Source organism: Aythya fuligula, chromosome 1, assembly GCF_009819795.1.
Source record: "Aythya fuligula isolate bAytFul2 chromosome 1, bAytFul2.pri, whole genome shotgun sequence".
Lineage (NCBI taxonomy): Eukaryota > Metazoa > Chordata > Aves > Anseriformes > Anatidae > Aythya > Aythya fuligula.
This window is the reverse complement of record NC_045559.1, coordinates 89,142,149-89,165,041: the sequence shown is the minus strand read 5'-3', so window position 1 is coordinate 89,165,041 and position 22,893 is coordinate 89,142,149. Positions and strand designations below refer to the sequence as shown.

Here is a 22,893-nt window from a genome sequence, read left to right as displayed (position 1 = left end):
AGCAACCACGTTTCCTAGGTAAAAACATACACTTCCATACAAATGCAAGCACACACAAAAAATAAAAAATAAAAAATAAACCTTCTGCTTTTAGCTTCTGAATCATTTGTAACAACAGAGAGATGGCAATAATCAACCATAGAAAAACAGCTGAGGGAAAGGCTAAGTGAGACCAGGTGCACCTCATTGCAGAGGCTTAGGTCTGCAGGGAAGGAGTTAGCAAGTGTTTTGTATCACCACAACACCTTGTTGAGATTTCTAGTATGTGCAAGTTTCTTCCTGCATCTTTGTTTTTTTGTGGCTTCTTTTGTTATTACGTTCACTATCAAGAACAATTTTGAGTGCTTTTCAGGTGCTTTTTTTCAAAGGCAAACTTTGGAATCTGAATGAAGTAAGATGTTAGTGCTACATATTCCCATCCCCACACTCCTATGCTAAGGATATGTTTGAATTCTGGAAGCTAGTCACACTCGTGTGAATTCGTTTTTTTTCATACTGAAAAGTCATAAACCTCTCTGATGGCTTCAGACATGAAACCTGAAGTCAAGCCTTCCCTTCCATCAAGTGTTATTTCTCCCATAATAACTCAAGAGCAAAGTTTGTTGCTCAGTGCCATTCCATGTAATAATTAATCCAGACCTAACCTTATAAACACTGGCCCCTGCACATTCTACCTCAGGTGCTGTTTGGTTGGGAAGAGCTGATCCCAGTACGTACAGGTATTAGTGATTTGCTTACAATCTACAGTCTCCTCTGAAGCCAGTCAGAATGAAAAATACCTGCAAGACAAACTAGCTTTATCCATGCATAAGTATCACCATTCATAAAGTATTACTATTCATGTCATCATAGTAAATCAAGTTGTGTCAAGGGAGGTTCAGGTTGGAAATGAGGAGACATTTCTTCTCAGAAAGAGCAGTCAGGCATTGGGGTGGGTTTTCCAGGGAGGTGTTGGCATCACTATCCCTGGGGGTGTTCAAGGAAAGGTTGGACCTGGTGCTGAGGGTCATGGTTTAGTGGGTGGCATTGCTGGTAGGGGGATGGTTGGACCAGGTGATCTTGGAGATCCTTTCCAACCCTAATGGTTCTAGGACTCTGTGATGAACATATCTGAAATGTTCAGCTTACTTGCATGCATGTAATAGAAACTCTGTAGCTTGGTGTAACATCTAGTCCCCAGCCCTAGCACATAAATAACGATTGTCTAAACTAAGGTGTTTAATCCATACATGGCCACAAAATGCTGAGCAGCAATACTTTCTCAAGTCCCTAGAAAGATTCTGATGCTCACAGCTTCTGAAAAGAAGGTTGCTTATTAGATGCCAAGCTTTAAGCACTGACATTTGGAAAATGTTGGCCAAAGCTTCTTGCTTAAGCTCTAGGGATCTTGTTGAAGGAGTTCATAAACATGAAGCAAACAAGCAGTCATTGTGTGGGCTGAAGAACAGCACTGTTTGAGATGCACACAAAAGGAGCATTTTGATTAAAGGATGTGATACCAAGTCAACATTAGCTTGAGGTTGCTGAGAGGAGGCCACCAGATGACTGATAAATGCAAATGCACCCATAGCAGATGTTTCTCATTTCTGTGTGTTATTGCTTAAATATCGTGAGTTTTCTTTTGCCCAATACATGGCTTAAAACATCCGAAGTCCTTTACAACATACCTCAGGGCTCAAATAATGCATTGCCTTTTTCCCAACATGATAGGCAGCACTGTAAATAATGAAACAGGACATTTTTAGAAGAGTTGTTAGAAAAGGCCCAGATGCTTTAAATGTACCCTACTAACTTGAAATTTGACCCTTTTCTTTCTCTTCTGTAGCGAATGGTTCTTCCCTTCTAATTATTTTAGGCATCATTCTGACAAAAGCAGAGATTTCCCTTTACCCATCATAGCTTTCACCATTTTTTTTAACTTAAGATGGTATTTTTCTGCTGTCTGATCTCCATAACTCATGACCATTTGCCACAATCTTGACAACAGCAATAAAAAAAATGTTTGCAGTTGTTAAACACAAGATTATGTTTACAGGGGTCTTTAACAATCTTTTCTTTTTTTAGTTGCAACTTATTTTTCATTTGAACAATCAGTGATAATTAATAAAACCGATTTCCATTTTTTGTTCTTGCAGTCAGTCATCACACCTTGTAGGCACATTGCTTTAACTGCTTCAAGTTTCCCACGTATCAAGTGACTGGAATATGTATTTTCAAAGGAGGCAGTGATTTGGAATATTTGGCTTCCTAAGTGCCCAAATGGAGACCATGCAGCAAGGCTGGCCCTTCACCAAGTGCTGACTACCCAGCTCTGAGAATAAGATCGCTTCAAAATGTCTCAAATTGAGCATTAGGCTGTTTTCAAAACTTAGGCAAAAGTTGTCATCATTTCTATCAGATATAATAGTGCAGTTAGTGTTTAAAAAAAAAAAAAAAACAGTAAGGGAGATAAGACAAATATCCACTGCTTCTAAAAAGCAGGTTGCAATTTTATGTTTGTGACAGCATCATCGATATTGATTGCTTTGGAAGTTACAGCACTCTAGGATCACTAATAAAATGCTGAAATCATAATCATACAAAATCCTCTTCTTTTTTTTCTGTTGATTTAAACTGGAGGAAGAGGAATAGAAGAAATCAATAACATATGAGCAAAATTATCTCTAAATGGAGTGTTTAAAAATGTTTCCATCAGGCATCAGCAGACGGGTCTTTACATGAAAGCCAAGTATTAAATGGCATCTATTTTAAGTTTTGCATTCCAAGAGAGAAAACATGAGCCAGATAAGTTAGTCTGTGTTGACATGTAAAGTACATCACTCCCATTAAAAGGGCGGGCAGATGTGGATCTAAATGACCCAAAAGATTCTCTGTGACTCAACTGAATACCAGAGAACAGAAGCGTAAATGAATTCGACCATTGGTAATTCAATTGTAGACATTGCACCTCTGAATCAGCCTGTATGTAAACTTCCACTAGACAAAAAACACCTGGAAAAGCTCAGCTAAGAGGGCTTGATTCTTTGACAGCTTTGGATGACAGCCTGCATAAACAGAGAGACAAGAGAGACATTGTCCTCTCTATTTTTTATTTTTTTTTAAACTACAGCATTGTTTTTAAGATCACTTCCAAAAGCCTGAAAGACTGAATTTATAATTACAGAGCCCTTTCTACAGGCACACCACATACATGCATGGTGTTTTCAATATATGCTTGATATTTCCAGCATCCTTCACTCCAAATAGTGCTGTTTTTCTTTCAGGGTTTATACTTCATTTTCCCCTGAAAGCTCTAAAATTAAAAATTTTGCACACCCAAAAACTTTACTCCTCGGCTATTAATCTCATGTATGATATCACTTCCTTTTGTTGTTTATAAGCAAGAAGGTTGTTCAGAAACGTCCCAGATTTGTGTACTCTAAGTGAATTAAAAATAATAATTTAATCTTTATACAAAATAATTAGAAAATGAACATGATGTCAAACTACAACTGGTTTCAGTAGCAATGACAGTAACTGATTAACTTCGGTCTGCTTAACAATGCTGTTTAAACTCTTCCTGCCTCCCCCTAAAGTCAATTATTTTAAAACTCAAGAGATTTCTCTTATGCACATCTGCGAATTCAATGTCAGTTCCAGGCTCACATTTTGGTGGTGAATCAAGCTGGCCTCAGTTCACCCAACAAGAGGCCAGTTTTTACCAGACAAACAAATTGAGGTGACTTAATACTAGTGGGGTTTAAGTGACTGATATCTGGCATATTTACTTGCTTTCACCATCCTTTTTCCACCTCTAATGAATCAAACATATTACTACATACTGTTGACAAATTGAAGATGATAGGAGAGAGCAGATGAGATAGACATTAACAATTTTAAACCAAGGGTGCACGGCTTCAGTCCCTAGCACCTGACACCACCAGTTCTTCAAAGGGAAGCCTTCATTTTTTGGAAGATTTAAACCTTAGTTCAGAAGACACTGAACTAAGGTTTAAGACTTTTCTTCTCACTTAAACTCAGTTCATGGGAAGCTAAGCACGGAATACCTATTCCAAATTACTGCAACGTCAACATTAACTATACTTTAGAATTACTTAATGTTATTAGTTATCAATATATAGCCTCTTCTTATGAATGTTGGTAAACTGATGTATATATAAATATATGCAATTGTTTACCCACACTTTATATTAAACATAAGGTTTGATTCACCTTTTTAGTACAGATTTGAACAGTACCAAAAAAGGCAAATTTATTTAACTGTCTTCTTGTGAGCTAAGCCAAGTTACTACATTAAATATGAATTGATATGAACTGGATTTTTTGCACTGAGTGGGAATGATGTCGGGTGCCAGCATCTCTGAGCAAAGAGACACTTGGATCCACACAGAGTTGAGCAATAACAAGCCTGGAGACCAAAAGCCTGGCACTACAAGTGACTTGCTGGGAAACTTCAGGGAAATGATTCTTTCTATTTTCCTTTGCTTTCCTGTTTTCCTGGTAATAACAAAAATTAGTCAAACCTTCCCTAAAAAGTCTTGTGGCTGTAAGCTACTGGTTCTTTGTATTAGTTCAAAATCGAGTGTGATAAGCACTTGATTTTGTTGAGAATAGAGACATCATTTCATTTTCTCCAGCTGTGGTTTTTCAGCATGTTCCCATGTCATACTGCTAGTATTCCTTCCAGTGGTTATTTCCACCTTTACACAGCTTTGTTCCAGTGCTGTTGGCTCACAGTTTTTCAGGCCTGATCTCGTGCCTCTTGCTTACAGGGGGTTGTATGCATCAGTCCTTAAGTTCTTTCATGAGAGTCACTGAGACAAATCAATAATCAAAGAATTGCTCAGATTGGGAGATGTGACAGCATCCATGTGTAGGGGACAGAAATGCAGAACATCAGGCAGATTGCTAGGCCTGATAGGGATAATCTCCCCCTGTCATTTACTAATACTTTTCAGGAAGGATGTTCTTCCTACCTTTGGATGTGAGAATTCCTGTCTTTTCCTTGAGAGATTCCAAGTTTTGTCTTCTTGCTGCATTACTCTGTCCCTTTCTTTTCTTTTTCTCTCAGGTGGATGCAGATGTTTTTTTTAGCACTCTTCTCTACATTGCTTCTTAGCCAACTGTGTCCTTCAGCTTCTATGATAATTTTTTACTTAGTAAGTTTCCTTATTCACCCTTTATTCTCACCATCCTTCTGGACATAGCTTCGCTTCCATTGCATAGGCCACAGAACACTAAATGTGTTCCTGCTTTTACTACACAGCAACCACAATGCCCTTTTCCTTGGCAGTCTGACTGATGACTTTTTGTTGCAACATAACCAGATGCTGGAGACAGATGGAAGAATAGACCACATCAAATTACCCTACAGGACAGATATCTTGCATGCTTGCAAATACAGTGTGCACATCCTTTGAGTCTCCTGACCAAATTTCTTGAAGATGTTTTTGAAAAAAGTGCAGTGTCATTGGTAGCAAGAACTAATGCCAAAGCACATCAGTTCAAATATCTCAGAAGACTAGCAGTAGATGCTAGAAGCTCTAAACCCAATAATTATCATAGCATAAGAAAATCAATAGATTTTCCCAATAGCTTCTTAAGAGTTGTCTGGTTTTTCTCTTCTAGAAGCCCTGTTTACCAGAGGTTTTCAACTTAGTAGGCTGCGGTTCAATGTAAGTCCCAATATGTGCCATGAAAATACAGTGTAAGTAATACAGATAACCTTCTGCTGTAAAGAGAGACTTAGAATACCATAGAATGCTTTCTTGCTCACGAAGAGCACAGTATTTCCTACTGATACAATTTTATGTGGTGAAAAAAAGCCAGAGGACTATTTCAAGCGGAATCGCAGCCATTTCTGCTGAGAAAGCGACAGCTGCCTCAGAGCTGTTAACAAAGAGGTCTGCTTTGAAGAGCTGCTGCAAGTTTATTTGCTCTGCAACAGAGTAAACCTTCAGTTCTGATTTTTTTTTTTTTTTTTGAAACATTCTTTCAATAGTTTAGCCTGGGTTTTGCACAACCTTTTCAGAATTAAGCACCCTACCAGACTGCTGCCAACAAAGGTTGCTTAATTCCTCAGTAAAGGGGAAGTCTTGTTATTTAAATAAAGTAGCTACTGTAGTAGATTTGCAGATATGTTAAGAGTATTACAGGATCTAGAGGTAGATTTAGGAAGCAAATAGTATAAAGAAGGAAAAAATTAAACAGTGTACTTATTGAAACTTAAAAGATATTATGACATGTGACATGATTGCATCAGATGTGAGCAGGTGGAACCGTGCTACCTGTACATCTAACGTAATGCCTGTTGCAAAGTGACACCCGATGATAGATACACTTTGCCTTTACAACAGGGTCACCTTCTAAAACCTCACACACACACACAGAGACATGAGGGGAGGAGTACAGAAGCTACAGTGTCCTTCTGTCCCTTTTTGTGCACTGCAAAACAACACACTATGTTTTCCCAGGCACTAGCAGATTGCCCACAACCTTTTTTCATCAGCATCCAAAGGCGTATTCTTGTGCCACACATTCAGTGTGATGGGACAGCAGCTCCTGTATGTCCTGAGGAATCACAGCAGCAAAGGCCACAGGTCAGGAGAAGGTCTCCCTTGTGCTCCTGGTTGAAGTGCAGTTTCTAGGGATCTAATCCAGAGCAGGTACTGATTAGTGCACACAAAACAGTAAAAGAAATCCTAAGGAACATGATCAGTATGACAAAGATCACCTCCCTGAATAAAATACCTGAAAACTATCACTGGAAATCACCAAAGTGCAGTTGTGTATAAGGACTGAGCAGCCATCATAAGTGCCCCTGAATATCCGAGGCCTGCTTACACCTACGTGGTCCTAACCAGGTGAGGTCTACATGCAAGGAGTCGCATGACTCCCACCTGAACCTTTCAGCCTGGTAGTCTTGATGGAAGACCATTAAGTTTTGCCAGGGTGTGAATTACACCATGCCAAAGCAAACACAGGGTCTTCTGCAGGCAGCAGTGGTAGGAACAGCTCAGTAATGCCTTCTTGTTGGTTTTCTTGTCCATGATTCAGTGTTATAGCGGATTAGCTGCCTAATGCTGCGGGTAAATGGCTCAGTGTGAATGGTCTGAAACAAGGTGTCAGGCTCTTGTCCAGGCTTTGCATAAATGCCTCACTTGTGTCTGTCTGTGGAACCAGTGATATATGCTCTGGAAGCACACCACCAGTCTGAATTTTTTAAACTAGTGAAAGTTCATCTGTCAGACCAGCCTCTCCAAGTACCCTGGGTTTTTACTGGAAAAAAATACTTCAACAGAAACATTCTCTCAGCGTACTCAAAAACCTGCATGCAAATTTTCTCCCTTTAGAGAATAAGCAGGGATGCTTTAGCAGACTCAGCTGCAAAAATATGATTGGCAGGTGATTAAAATCTTAAACTTTTTGATAAAATTTCAAAAAAAAAAAAAAAAGTAGATGCTTACAAAAGCATACAAAAGCATGCAAAAGCATACAAAAACACAGAAGAAGAAAGTGAAACTGCATAAAATGCATAAGCAAAAACCAGAGCTGGATCTCCTCAGAGCTTGCTTTGGATAAATTATTACTGATCTCTGTCAAAGCCCTTTGATTTGCATGACTTAAAAGAAGAGTGAAGCAAATTATTTACAGTGTACAGTGAATGCACAGGAATCCTTTCTCCTCCCCATATTTTGGGCAGTGTCCTACCACTAGATATGATAAACCATCTAAGCATTGGAAAGTGCTTTTCACCAACCACCAATGCCATTGAATGGTCTGTTTTATGACTTTTGTGGGGATGACAACTCTGGAAACAAACATTTTTAGCTCAAGCTGTTATCAATCTATTTTTTTCTACTAGGTACTTACTATGTCAATTATATTCCTTTGGTACCTCAGCTTTCCAGTTATTCGACATTATGGAGAGCTGCCTGAATATAAAATTTTCAGAAACTATGCAAGACCTCATAGATACACACATAAATCATTAATCATTGTAGGGGAATTTCTGGCCTGTTTGAAGTCAATGGCAAAACTTCTCTCAACTTCAGCAAAGACTGGATTTCACCTCTCTATTTGTCTAGAAGGTGCCATTGCCTTAACGCCAACTGTCAGCAGGTGTCTTTGCTGGCAGTTCCAAATATCGTTTTCCTTATTATCCAATATATTAAAAATGTGTTTTCTGCTGGCTCACACTGACCTTTCAGATCAAGGTGGGGGTTGCGGCATTTGCCCAAATGAGATTGCACACTGCTGGAATGAGTTCCCAGCTCCACTCCAGGCTCTCACTCTCTGTCCCTTAGTGGCTTTGGAGCTAACAGACTCATAAATCAAAGCTTATTTGGAGTTTAAATGGCCCAGGACTTGAAAGAAAATAAAAACTTAACATGGGTAGATCTTCCAAAGCACCCTGCCAATTAGAACTATTGTTTATGTCATCGAGCTTCTAATCTGGTGAACTGTCCGATGCTGTGCTGCTTCTAGTACGTTTCCAGGCTGGCGTGTTGAAAATGTGAGCAAATCATCCGGGTATAGAAATAATAACGCTAACAATTTTTTTGGACTTCCAGTGCAGCTTTCAACCCTAGAACTTTAAATAACTACACATGTTAATTAAGTTCTTCCAGCTTCTGCTATGAGGTAGATAAATGTTATTATCATCATTTTTCAGATAGAAGAACATTAGCACAGAGCTGTTAAAAGGCTTGCCCACTGGCTGATACAATGTCCGTGGGAAGTGGATCCTTCATCTAACAACTATTTTCATGTGTTTTTAAGTTGCCTAAGATTAGCTGACTACATATCTCTACAAGTTCTCCCCAGTTTGCTCCTATCTTTCTTTTTTTCAATCTCAGAATAAGATCTACCATATAGGTGATAAACAGATTCTTAAAATCATCCCATTTCCCATCTTCTGGCAGTGAAATTTGTGCCCACTCAACAAGTGACCTGTGCAAGAATTCATATATCTAAGTAATACAGGTTTCATCTTTGGGAAAAAGCAACCCGCAGAGTTGTCTTTCTATCTTTCTCCAAGTAAATGTTCATTTTAGAATAGGAAAAGATCCAGTTTCTCTTGTCATTTTTGGGAGTCAAAGCATATCTAATTCTCCTCATCCTTTGTCAGACTCATCTCACTATATACAGAAATTTTATGCTTCTTTGCCAACTAAAAGATCACCTGGGAATAGTGACATAAAAGTAGGATGTTAATAGATGTGGGATTCTGATACTAGCTTTGATCTCTAACAGTTATATCCATCAGTCAGATTTGCAATCTGACCCATCTTACCTCACCAGACCTCATCCTATTCAAGTCAGATTTTATATTAAAATAACCATATCTTTTGTTTTACCGTTATCATAACCAAATGTTTTAAACTCTCAAGTATCTACTCAAGCAGCCAGCTATCCTGCTAAAATTTGAAATATCTTTTTAATATTTGCCAGACAAAACTTATCCCAGTCAACCTTGTACTGTTATTGGCTAAGAAAGTAAAGGCATTAACCAGCTGCTGTGGAAGATAAGCTGTTTTATATTTTCATTTGCATTCATCAGTTTTTAAGGGAAAAAAGGGCTGGTATTTTTCCAGTTTCCCAAAGCCAAAGGTTCTGTTTAATTCTGTGCTCCCACACAGGTTTAGACTACCACTTCCGAACATGATATCAGGGGTCATTCCATATAAAATAAATAATAATTGTTAAGTCCCTAGGAATTGCCTACCTCCCCGTGACTTGGATACCAGAGAAGGTATTTGACTGTTAAATTTTCAATAGTTTAAGCCACAGAAAAAGAGGACAGAGTTATTTTCTACAACACGTAACATCTAAATTATTTTCTACTACGAATACCACATAAATTATTTAAAGGTGATGGTAGGTCCATCCTGGAAGTAATAATGGTATAGATCACTTTGACTGTGGTATCACTCTGAAGAAAGGCGGAACCTACCCAGAAAATGGTTTTATAATTGACATAACACACAATTTCAAATGAATTCAGACTAAAATACCAGGGATAAAATAAAGAAGTGTTAACTGTTGGAGTTGTCCTCCCGCACACAAGCACATTTGTTTTTACTACTGACTACAGTGCAAACTCCAGAGCAGAGAAGTTCTATCACCGCGTTTGGGTAGCATCAGTACAAGGGACAGTTTGGGGGTAGCCAGCCCATCCCACTCCATCAAAATCCTTCTTGCCATCTCCAGAAAAGACTGACATTAGACTCCATTCTACATTTATGAAAATTTAAAGATAAATGATCTAACATTATTATGAACTGGTTCTTAATTAATCTGAAGTTATACATCCGATTTATACTTGAGAAGATTATTTCCAGTCTGCTGGCCAGGCCATTGCCTGCGTCTTACGATCCATCTTTATTCAGGATCTAAACTTTCGACACTCCTTCGTAATTTCAGAAGCATTAGAATTATGATTAGAAACATTCTTATTACCAAAATCTTTCCACTCAAATCAGAAGAGATATTTTTCCCTAGCATTAGTACATCTTCGTATCCTCTATAGAATGGTCTCAGGAATCCATCAACGCCTGGACTCCTGCTGCTTTTTAGAGCTGACTTGTTTCCAGAATCTTAGTTATGTTTCCATCCACATGTTCTTTCTGTTCCTACACTGTCTGTAGGAGTTCAGCTAAGTCAAAGTTCTTAGTGTATTTTGCAGTGCTTGTCCTGTCTCTTCTTATATAAATATTTGTGGAAAATCATAAATACTTATTTTAGAGTCATTAGTTAATGTCCTCATTTTTACCAGCCCATTGTATTAGTTAAATACATTCATACTATATATTAAATATATAGTATTTGAAATGTTTGTTTCATTACTCACGCATGACAGATCCAAGCACCATTTCTGTCTTGCCATACACTTTGTCTTGTAACTGCTGCATCCTTAACTTGTGCAGTGGTGCAGCTTGGACTCCAGCACAGCCTCACCTATAAATACCATCTCTGTACACACATTACATGATGAAATTTTGGAAGAGAAATCTGAGGCATTGCAGAAACATGGTGTGGACTATAAGTTCTAGTTAGCTAATGACATTGTGAAGATACAAATAATCCTGTGCTTGGAAAAGCGTAGACCGTGCTTTCTGGGGCTAGGGAGGTGAGAGGCAAGAGGATGTGAGATCTGGCTAAGGTGACAGGACACCTCAAGAGGAACACAGTTTAAGAGATGGGATGTGTCAGTTCCCTCAAACACGAGCAGTGTTTGTGCTGCTGGTCCTGGATGAGGCCTCATATTCCTGCAGAAAGGAAGGCTGACCTGCTGATGCAGGCAAGGAATGCCTCCTTATCACATCCCACGTCTTTTACACTTCTCCTGACCAACCTTGGATGGAGGATTTGGCCTCTCCGTGCTTCATTTACCAACAAAATGGGAGCAGGGTCTCCTCCCCACCTCACAAGGTACTGTGAAGATAAACATCTGAATATTTAGGTACTACTGTAATGGTGACCAAATTATCCACTGGCATGAGTTTATTCTGTACAATATTAGCATGGAGAGGAATTCTCCTGCTTGCCTGTAATGGGAAACTCCTAAAATCTTGCCATAAAAGGAGTGGACAACAAACAGCTTGAATCCCAAGGGGGATGAGGGGAAGGTTGTACTTTGCAGTCCACAGAGGCATTTTACTTACAAGAGTGGCATTTTGAACATATTCTCAGTACTTTTTCCTCTATAAGCCTAAAAGCATTTCACTTTTTGATGAAACACACAACATATGTACTTTTTGATTAATAATAGTAGACTTGATCAATAATAGTTCCTTGTCATTTCCTCATCCCAACCTGAGTGAGAAATACACATCTGCTTGAGAAGTATTTGGTTTGATTTTACCTTAGAGAAAGAATGATGTCAAACAAAATAAAAATATGTTTTCCTGTAATTGATATTTTGCTGTCTGTTAACTATGGGGAGCATTTCCGTCAGTTTAATTTAAGACCCTGATTCAGCAAATGAATTGATCTTGCACGTAACCCAATTTCCATGAGTACCCCTACTCAGTAACTCTCAAAAATAAATAAGATGCATGTTTAGTTACAGCTCCCTAGAAGGATGAAAAAAAAAAAGCTTTTCCTTTACTTTGTGATGTGAAATTCTGTAACATTACCATAGAAACTGTTTGAAAAGTTCATCTCCTTTAAGCCTTGCCCATTTGCCAAAGATCAAAGATGGACAATGTCCAACATTCAGTTATTTGGGTATCAGCAATGGAGGACAGAATTTACTTGCTTGCTTGCTTGTTTCTGTCCATACACAGTACTCAGATGACAGCCAAGGCTCTTCTCTGTTCTGATATTTCATAATGATTGGATTTATGATATTAAGGACAATCGTATATTACTCAGAGGTTAGCATAGTCCTTATGGCTACAGCTCAGCCTTTTACGGTAAACTACATGAAAAGATGTAGTGTGGTTCAGGTGGTTCAGCCAAAGAAACAAACCAAGCAGCAAGAATTGGCTAGGGCCAACCAGGGCAAGGTAAATGACCTGCTCCTGTGCTAAGTAGAGCATGCTGGTCATTGCACACCGTACTACCAAGTTATGTGTTCTGACTTTTTATTACGTTACATCAAAAATGTGCATTTCACTTCACTTTTCTTTATAACATGAGATTAATCTGATAAAAAATCCAGAATGGATAAAGAATTGGTTTGTTGAGATTGGCAGCAGTAACAAACTGGAAAGTTTACTTTTCTACTTTCTTTTCTTTTTTTAAAAAGGCATGCATAAATAACCTGCCTAAAATTATCCCATGCCCTTTATACCTAACGTTTCCTTTTACAGGTACCTCTCCCAGAAATAGCTAGTTTTGGCTGGCAGTAGCAAATCTTAGCATGTATTAGTTAGAATCAGGAAAAATTTCAAGAAAGAAATTCAGTAGTCTTAACAGAGCTTAGATTTCATCATAAATTTGAAATTCTGTCCAAGTTCATGGTGTAGAAACATACCAGAGAGAAAAACACAGTGATACTTAATTCTGTCCTGGAGGCCTGGCAAAATTTCAGTCTGGACCAATAATATCTCCCCATAATCTCCTTGGCACTTCCAGCCTACTCTGTAATTGCAGTTCAGTGTGCTCCTACAGACCTCTTCTGGGGAGGTGGTTTTGTAGGAATTGCTTTGGCTGAAAACCTGGGAAACTTATCACAGTTACAAACCACTATTAACCAAAAGCACATCTTGTGATATTCCCTGTATCACTAAAGAAGTCACCTGCTGTAACCCAGTATCTACATTTACCTCGATGCAAGTGGCTCACAGCCATAAACCAAACCACTCCATTTTCATGGGCTAAATGAAGTGCAACATCTATACTTACTTGCATGCAAGTTGCAATCGCAGCCCAATAGCCTGTAAAAGCTTAATCACCAGAATAGTTACTGATATTGGATGATAAGAAATGTGTCCTGTACCTGCACAACAAGTCTGAAAGACTGCATTAATTAAGAAGGTAGAAAAATTCCTTAGGCAAATTAAAAATGGAGAAAATCGAGACTCTGCTTTCATTGGCTTAAGGTAACACTTTTACAGCTAGATATTCAAAGCATTGTGCTGGTTCCTTATTATTTAGCCATGTATTACTTTCAGTACAGTCTGTGGAAATTGTCTGGATAAGACCACCCATTTAGTTCTTAAATTTTAATCCTTAATCTTTCGTGTTGATTTTCCATGAATCGCGTGTTCGGTTTCCGTGTTTAAACTCTCCTGCACAGCAGGAGAAGGTGGCACAAAAGCAGCCCGGCCCCGCGCTGGTATGCACCGTGAGCAGCTCCTTGAGTTAGCACACGGGGGAAGGACAGATCTGGAGGGCAGCGGGCAGGAGCAGGGCCCCCACTTGTAGCTGGAAGAGCAAACAAGCGCCATGAAGCAGAGCTAACACTCACCTACCTCAGTCACTCTTGTGATGAGAAACACAGCCCAGCTCCAGCCCTGCAGAGTAATTAGTTGCACAGAGCTTCCAGCCCATGAACACTGAAGTCACTGCAGCAGGGGGAATACACATGACCACGTGCATGCTTAAATCCTCACCCTGCCAAAATATTTTACTGGCCTGGGCCTGTGAGCCCAAAGTCTCTGTTGGGTCCCACCTGGAGCACCCACTGTGCACCCCGGAGAGAAGGTCTCGAGGTCTGTTTGGGCAGCGGGGGCTGCCTGCCTCCTCCTGCACCAGAAGGAGCAGGTCCTTCCCCGATGGGTGCTAAGAGCTCGTGCAGAACCCCAGCACCTTGCTGACCACAGCTCTCCACAGGACACCAGGCCAAAAAGAGGGGACGGAGGAAGTGCTGACTTAGGTCCTAGGGAACAGGAGATTGGTTCCCCCAGTGGTGACTAAATTTCAGCCTATATCACCCGATCACATCAGAAGCACTGGTTAAAGTTTCCCATGAAGTCTAATAGCAAGTGGTAATTACTGAGAACACACCCAATGGGACCAACCCTACCCACCGACCTCCAATACATGCCCCATACGCAGCGTGAGGTAGCCACACGCACTGTGGTAGGAAAAGTAGCAGTAAGAGGCGACCAGACTGATCCTTTTCCAAGAACAGCACATCCAAGATCTTTCCAGCAGCACAGAAGACAGACAAACCCAACAGGAGTTAGGATGAGAAAAGCGAGTAAGGACAGAGGATGTCATGACATTCCCCCTTTGTTTTTATTGTCAGTCACTGGTAGAAATTTGGCACACCGTTTCTGAAGCAATTGTGGCAAACATACACAATATTATTATTTTTTGGTGGAAAGACATAAAAACACGTTTACCTCAGTGTTGCTTAAAGTCTTGGTTTTGATTCAGACATCTCAAAATATTCAGAATAATTGCAACATTGTGTGCCGCCAGCATTTGCAGTACGAAACTCTTTGTGTTTTTCTCACATTTTATGTGAAAAAAGAACATTTTGCACCTCAGTAGATGGTTGTGGTTTTGGATCATAATGTGCTAAGGGTTTTGATCTGTACTGATTCCTACCCCTGTGTCTCATTTTTCTCATGGCTTAGAACAAAATATTAATGTGACTCATCTGTCATAAGTAATTCTCATATCCTCTACTCTATATTTTGGTGTGTGTCTAGAGGAAAGTTGTGGTTATGTAAAAGTATTTGTGTATTTTGTATAAGGGAGGATGGGAATCACAGGTACTTTAAACAAAAAAAATAAGGGCAATGGCAGGAGAAAATTGTAAATTATAAATAAAAGCAACTTTTATATATTGTAATTAAACATAATAGACACTTTAAAACACACTATTTCTATTTACTACTTCCTAGCTTTAAAAATCACAGCTGTCAGTCCCTGGAACACTGGAAAAGGAAATAATAAATGGCAAAAAAATATATATGTTTAGAGTTTGTGGACTGGCTTGTCCAAAGCGAGTCCCAGATTTGATACTGAAACATTTACAAGGACACTAATTATGCCTGGAAAGCTGGCATTTGAAATTGCAAATGTCAGTTCCAGGATGTCAACGTTTTCTGGTACTGTTTAGGAAATCCTATGTAGCGTGCTGCTTTCGAAAGGCATAATTATCTGTGCACATTCCTGCAACTTTGCTCCAGACCCAGACTTCTACTCCACAGTAGTTCTCTCACAAAAATTTAAAAAATTCAGTAGAAAATAGCCCAAACAATGAATACAGCAGCAATTCTGCTACAGGAGCATTTGCAGCAATTGACCAGATTCCTCTTTTCTCCCCAAGAGCAGACTGAAATACTTTACTAAGTAGATCCAGTTCAACGCAAACCTCATTCCACAAAAGTCATTTGCATTTGGGCTGAATATTGAATCAGAGGGACTCAAGTATATGCTTAAAATAGAATTGATATTTATGTGATTACTTAACCGAACTAGGGGTCATGCTGTTTCTCTGCTAAAAGAGAGAATCCAGCTATTTTCTGCCTTTCTGCTGTTGCCTTTCTGTACGTGAATAGAAATCACAAAATACTGTGTTCCAGACCTGGCAAATACCTGCAGCCAGCAGAATGGGAGAGAGAGAAGAATGCAATGCCACCTCCTATATTTGAAGATTTTGCACACAGAAAATAAATTCTCCCCTCTCCTTTCAGCTACAGATTTGCACTAAACTGTTCCTAACAGCAGAGCAACGAAATGAGACTGTACCCATCAGGAAATCTAATGCTTAAGTTTCTTCTTAGGAATGATTTCTCTCATTCTCTCTTTCATATTCCCTCTCTCCCTTGCTTCTCCAGGAAGCTTTATTGTCTCCAAAGATAAAAAGACTGCCTTGTGTTGCTGCATGTTCATGTAGCCCTAACCTATGTATCAGGATCTTCATGTGACTGAATGACACAGGAGAGACAGGAAATGTATCAGTAGGAAACCTTCCATGAGATTTATTTTGGGGGTTAAAAAAAAATCATTGCACCGTAACAGGTTTTCAGGTCTGAAAGAAGTTAAGTGGAAGAATGCACATGCAGTCATTGGTCTCAGGACACAAAGAGCAGGGCAATAATAATACTGGAAGGGCACATAGAGAACATCACCTCAAAGCAGCCAGGAGTTCCTCTCCGAAAAATCATCAGGAGCCAGAATCTGGCCTTTTGTTGGCTACGCTGTGCAACAAAACCCGTCAGCAATGGCCAAGGGGGTTCCTGGAGCAGGCGGGGAAGGCAGGGGCAGCAGTGATGGTGTGAGAAGGAAAGGTAGGGACTGTCTGGGATGTTACAGGGGCTTTTCGAGGACCAAGAGGACACTGTGTGGTCTCTTTTCTTTCCTTCCCCACCTGAAGGCAGCTCAGACCCCCTCCCCTCACTTCTGCTCTCTCCACCATCAGCACCTACACATTTTTCTGTACCTTCTTGATTGCCAACGAGGGGTCAGTCTTGGTTTGAAGGAACAAGAATTAGGATGGGAGCAGGGCAGAAAGCCAGGAAAATCCTGCTGCCGCTGGAGGTAGAAAGGGCAGGAGTGACTGCTGCTGTACTGGGGCCTGCTGGTACAAGCTGGCACCCCTTCACCCGCCCTCTAATCCCACAAAGGCAGTAACAGCGACATGGATGGTACAAGCAGCAAGCAGGAATGAGCTGTGCGGCTGAAACGCCTAATCCCTCTCTCCTCAGGCACAGGCAAAGTAGCTTGCCATCCCCTCCAGTCTGGCAGCTCCCCGTTTTGCTAAGTATTCAAAGCTGCTTCTGAATCCGTGACTTTCCTTCATCTGTGCGAGAAGCTGAGCCAAAGCCCCAGACCTAAGCACCTGGGAGCTGTGGAGAAGTTTGTTTCCAGAGCTGAACTTTGGAGCCCAGAGCCATATCTGAAGGTGATGAATGAATGTAGATGTGGTCTGAATTACTGACTCCCCGCTTAAAGGAGAAGGCCTGGTTGGCAGGATAAACAATTAAAAGCTACACTTCATAAAACTATGCTGCACACGGCGATGGAATTGGCAATTTCTGCTCTGCAGGCTGTAGAGTCCCCTCAGGAAAGATGCCAGATGCACTTTCTTTTATCCAGCTCAACGAATTGAATGAAACCGATTGCAAATAATCCACAGTTCTTGGGAATTATCTCCTATACCTTGATAATGGGGTGTGAAATTGTTTTTCTCTTTGACTACTGAAATCACTCACAGAATCACGGAGTGGTTGAGGTTGGAAGGGACCTCTGGAAATCATCTAGTCCAATCCACTCAATCTGGACAGCCTGTTCCAGTGCTCTGTCACACTCACAGTGAAATCTTTTCTTGTGTTCAGCCAGAACTTCCCATGTTTCAGCCTGTGCCCCTTGCCTCTTGTCCTGTCGCTGGGTACCACTGAAAAAAGCTTCACCTTCTTCCTTTTTGTTTTCCTTCTTTCAAGTTTTTCCTGTGAAGTCCTTGAGTGTCTGGAAGGACAGATGCCTGCTGAATTTTTGTTCTCACTTATTTTTACTTCCATACTCCCTCCATATATATTTTTTGAAAGTAGAACAAAACCATTTAAATGCAAGAAAATCTTGAAGGACTATTATATAATTCCTTCCCCTTTTTCAAGCAACTGTCTCAAGCAGAAGACTTTGCTTTTTATGTAAGAACACTGTCAGGTATCTCTCTTAAATCTCAGGGTCAGGGCACTGGGACATCCATTGTGGTGGCTCCCCGAGCAGCAGCACAGCAGGAGAAAATCACCCCGGATTATCTACCAACACAAGGGCAACCACAAGCCAACACTAGGTCTGGCATTGCCAGAGAGCTGAGCTGGTTGGTCACCAAAACAGAGATTCTTCAAAATAATTTGATACTAGAGGCCAGAAAGCTTTGTCACCACGAATGTCACCCTAACCTACAGCAGAGGGCCTGGAGAGCAGGTTTCCTGGTTCATGGTTTCCTGAAGCACAAGGACTGGTTGGCAGCAATGTGCTCTGGAGGGAGCTGGGCTGAAATCTCCTTTATGGCAGAAAATGCTCTTCTGTCAACAAGATTCAAAGTTGTTGTTGTTGGTTTATTTTGGTGAAAATGTACTGTTTTGACCAAAACTTAGTTATTCTGTCAAATTTGAAAGAGACTTCACAAAAGCCCAGTTGGTGCACTCAGAGGAACAGATGAGAGCAGGGAGCGGGCACGTTTCTAAGGGGCTGGAATAAATCTGAGGTAAAACAGGCAAGCTAACTGTAGGTTTCCCCTGCAAAATGAACATTGCTTTTTGGCTCTCCTCTCTCCCCAGATGCTTTCTCCCTCTAAGGTTATCGCAGGTTGGTGGCAGCAGGGCCACCTGGGGCACAGACCCCTGGGGTATACCAGGCCCTGGAGTAGGCACCACATCTGGGCTGCCTTCATCTGCAGAGAGGTTAGAAGCTGCTGTTCTTGAACTTTCCTCTTGGCCTGGCTGATAAAATGCTTCAAGTAAATGGAGAGAGACCTACCTTGAACATCTTGGTGGCAGCTGAGCCCACCAAATCACAGAGTCCTCCCAGTCATGCCTGTGGGACGTGGATCGGGTGAAATGTGCGTCTTGGTAGCAGCAGCCTGAGAGTGATTAGCCCATAAAATATGCAGATTTTGTATTTATGTAGGATGCCAGTGCTGCCTGTTGCTCCCCTTGTTGCACCTTCATGAGCACAGCTGTGCTCGGGACTTTGTATGGTGGTTCCAAGCACCTCATATATCAGTCCAAGCCCCTTGGGAACTGATGTCCATATGTTGCCCATTGCAAGGAAGGGTTTGCATGTACATTTTTGAGGCGGCAACACACTTGGAGAAAGTTGAGAATAAGTAAATGTTTTTCAGCAGTCACTCAAACTGATAATTTTATACCTAGTAATCTGAAAAAAGCTACACAGCATCTCTCCAGAAGGGTGGGAACAAGACTCAAGGATCTTTTCTTGAAATCCAAACCCAGATTTTGATTTACAGCCTAATTATTACAGGATTGCCAACAAAAATATCAAACATTAGGATTTTTAGTCCCGTATTCAAATTGCTACATCAGTTTTTGCAAGCACTGAGTAACTAAAGAGGCTACTCAGAGGGAACGAGCTGCCAGGTTGTCACACTTCTGAACAGCAGACCTTGAATAAGAGGCTTGAACATGGAATGAAAAGACTATGCTACGCCACAATGTTTGAAAATCTTGGGCAAATTTCCGTAACATTTCTGAAAGGGAAAAAAAAAAAAAAAAAGGCTACTGTGCTCATGAATTTCTTATAAGCTTTCTTTTCCCTCTAGGACCAACTTAAAATCAACAAAATAACACCGGGCCTTACACAGACAGGAAATCTAGGTCTCCTACAGTGAAAAGCAAACAACCTGTCCTTCTTCTGCCCTGTCCTGATATCTAAATGTAAGTATATCCAGCTTTGAAATCCTGAATGAGTTATGCATAATGCCAGAACAAAAGTGCAAAGGCTTAAAACAGAAGTTGTCTTAAAGCAAGCACCAAAAAGGATTTGATAAGTTATTCGAGTGTTTGCTACGCACCAAAAGCTTTTGATTTTTGAGTAGAAAAATATATGGTACACATACTTTGGTGATTATCCTCAGCAGAATTTTCTTTCCTAGATTAAAAGAAAATCTACTCTTTTGGACACTCTTCATAGTTTAGGAAAGTCAGGAAAGATTAAGGATGGGTTTCATTAAAAAGGATGACAGAAAACATTTTACCCTGGGCATATAGTGAGCTATGCCGTTGATGTACTTTCGATATCCGAAATACATATGTACACGTGTCTGAATCCATGTGTATGCATATGTGAAGGCAAACAGCAGTAACATTCATTTGGAAATCCATGTTTAATGCAATGTTTAGTTTAGCTCAATAACGGAAAGAATATGTTAAACATCATTTGGAGCCCTAATGGAAAAGTTTCTGACAACTAGACATTAGCTCATAGTATCCACAGTCATCTTATGCTTATGACTATTGTTTGTTATCAAGTGTGACTTTTGGAAGAAAAAATGCATTATTGCTTAACAAGCTACGTTGCAGTAGTGTCCTGCGCTCTGTTTTGGTTTCTAGATGGCTAATTAAAAGAATCCAAATGTTACGAATTAATCATGTAAATTCCTCAGACTTTCTCAACAGCTCTCTGGGAAGATGAGCGCCACGTTCGATCGTGTGCCTCTCCTCCAGAGAAATCCTGCAGAATTTGTCTGAAAGGGAACCAGCAGAGTCACTACAAGCACGGCTCCACCAGTACAGTGCTCCAGACACCGGCCCTGGCAGACACCCTGCCTGGGGAACCCACTGGGCTTCTCTGGGCACCGGGGCAGTCTCGCCCACGGCTCGATGCCCAGCAGCTGCCAGCTGTCAGAGCTGGCCCTGAGACCCGCTCCCCTGGAGCCCGTCCCTAGACAGGGTGTTATCCCGGGGTAACACAAAAATAAAGGAAAAAAGGGGGAAAAAAAGTAAAAAGAAGAAATTGTAGAGCCCAAGGCCCCAGCCCACAAAACATTAATAGAGTATAAAATGCATTCCTGCTGGTATTTAAGCTCTCCCAGAGCATCTATAAGAAAGTTTTAGAGCCCAATCCACCTAGCAATAAAACACACATCCAAGAACGGCGGTGGATTTTGATAACTTGGCTGTAAAGGTTACATAGCAGCTGATTAACACACTCTGTGAGAGCACTGCTATTTTTATTAGTAGTTTCTTCAAACCTTCTGAGAGAGATTTTCCAGTGTTATACAATAATGTAGATCACTTCAAAAAACCTCAGAGTCCTTCACCTACAGCAGGTGAAATAGGAATACAGACCATTAAGCATTTACTCCAGACAGTAAAAAGCAACAGTTAAGTGCAAACGAGCACTTGCTACATTTCATGCATGGCAAAACTGCATTGAGAAAAACAAACACTGTACTCAACAATACAGAGATATCAAAGCACAGAGAAATAAGAAGAAGGGGAAAAAAAAAAAAAAAGCCTAAGAAACCGTTGAGAGTTCTGGAAAATGTTATTATTTCCTTTTTTTTCTCTTTTCGTTTTAATCTATTCCAGTGAATAGAGAATAATTTCAGCAAAACATTCAGATCTGGATAGAAATATCCCTCAAATTAAAGGGAAACAAAGCCCAATATCTGCAGCAAGAATACAGAAATATTTTAGACTTGATCATCAACTGGCAATTAGACTTGAAAGGCATTTGGGTCCAATAGAAGTCCTGAGCTCCTACCAAAATCAACAGTCTAATTGTCTCAGCTGAAACTGGGGCTTAGTTTTTGGGTTTCCTGTAACTAAATCTTGCCACAAACAGCTCTGCTAAGTTTTTCCTCCAATAAAATAAAATACAGCGAAATTAAGATAAATACAAGAGACAATGAAGATGAGTGTGTCGTTCACGATGTAAGGAAGGGAGCAGATGTTAGAGAAAACTCGTGAAGATATCAAAATAGTGTTCATCAGTTCTGAATGGATGATATGACAGCTCTTTAAAAATAAACAATCAAACATCTGAAAGTAATTGCTAGACTAAGGGATTTAAGTTTATTTTATTTAAGCAATATGGTATTTTAAAAATGTACTCGGATTGTCTAGCTTGCTTCGGATTGCTTTGGTTTTCTACACGGTGTCATGGCAGTCATTACCCACCCAAATGTGGTATTCGAATAATATTTTTAAATTGAAAAAAGACAATTGAAATGAAGAAAGCAAAACTATTCAGGAAGGTTACCAGAATGAGTAGTTTAGTTTAACTTCAGACACTTCATAATCTGATCAGGGAGAAGAATGAAGAAACCTTGAATTCATAGCCAATGAGTCAGGTGATCAAGTTATTTATGTGGTCCTAGTGATTTCCCCTCAAAATCAAAGGCAAATCTACATTACTGAAAGTAACATTTCAGTTTGTATAGGCTGATATTCTTTTTGTCTATCCTTTATTCCATGGTCTTTTACACTTCTCCGTGTTTAAACCCCACGAACATAGTCTTCTCAGCCCCCAGTTGCCTCCTCATTTTCTTGTGCCCTATGTCCCTCCATTCAATCCCTGTTTATCTACAATATGGGTTAGTTTGCCAGTCTTCCTCTTCCCTGTCTGAACTGGGGAGTTGGAAGCCCTAGACGGCTTTTAGTGGAATTTAAACCTCATATTATTCATGCGTTTATAGAAATGTTATCTTACATTTCCAGGTCCATTGATTTTTCAAAAGAAATCAGTGGACGAACTGCCTTAGTCTCTTGAAAAGCTAGCTTCAGACTCCTCTCAGCACTTCTGATGGGAGGAAATTAAAGAGGAATTACAGACGAAATAATCCTTTCCAAGCATAGCATATTCAATAGCTTAGAAATTTACTTCTCTTTTCCTATTGGCAAATGAGGTTTCTTTGACTAATCCAAATATTATTGCGCATAAACCCAAGGGTTGCTTTTGTCTGTGTTTTGACGAAGAGGGGCTTCTTTAGGGCTTTAGTAGTGATACTTGACACAT

At 40.2% G+C, this 22,893-nt stretch overlaps 1 protein-coding gene across 2 annotated transcripts in view; it reads left to right on the top strand.

Moving 5' to 3' along the window:
* Positions 1-22,893, top strand: part of COL8A1 (collagen type VIII alpha 1 chain) — an 85,782-nt gene that overhangs the window by 37,508 nt on the left and 25,381 nt on the right. The window contains exons 1-2 of one of the 2 annotated variants that reach the window (XM_032197630.1): positions 5,654-5,675; positions 19,694-19,808. The gene's annotated coding sequence lies outside the window, so the exon portion shown is untranslated. Of the gene's footprint in view, positions 1-5,653; positions 5,676-19,693; positions 19,809-22,893 lie in introns of those variants that run through there. The other variant, XM_032197622.1, reaches the window with a different exon arrangement.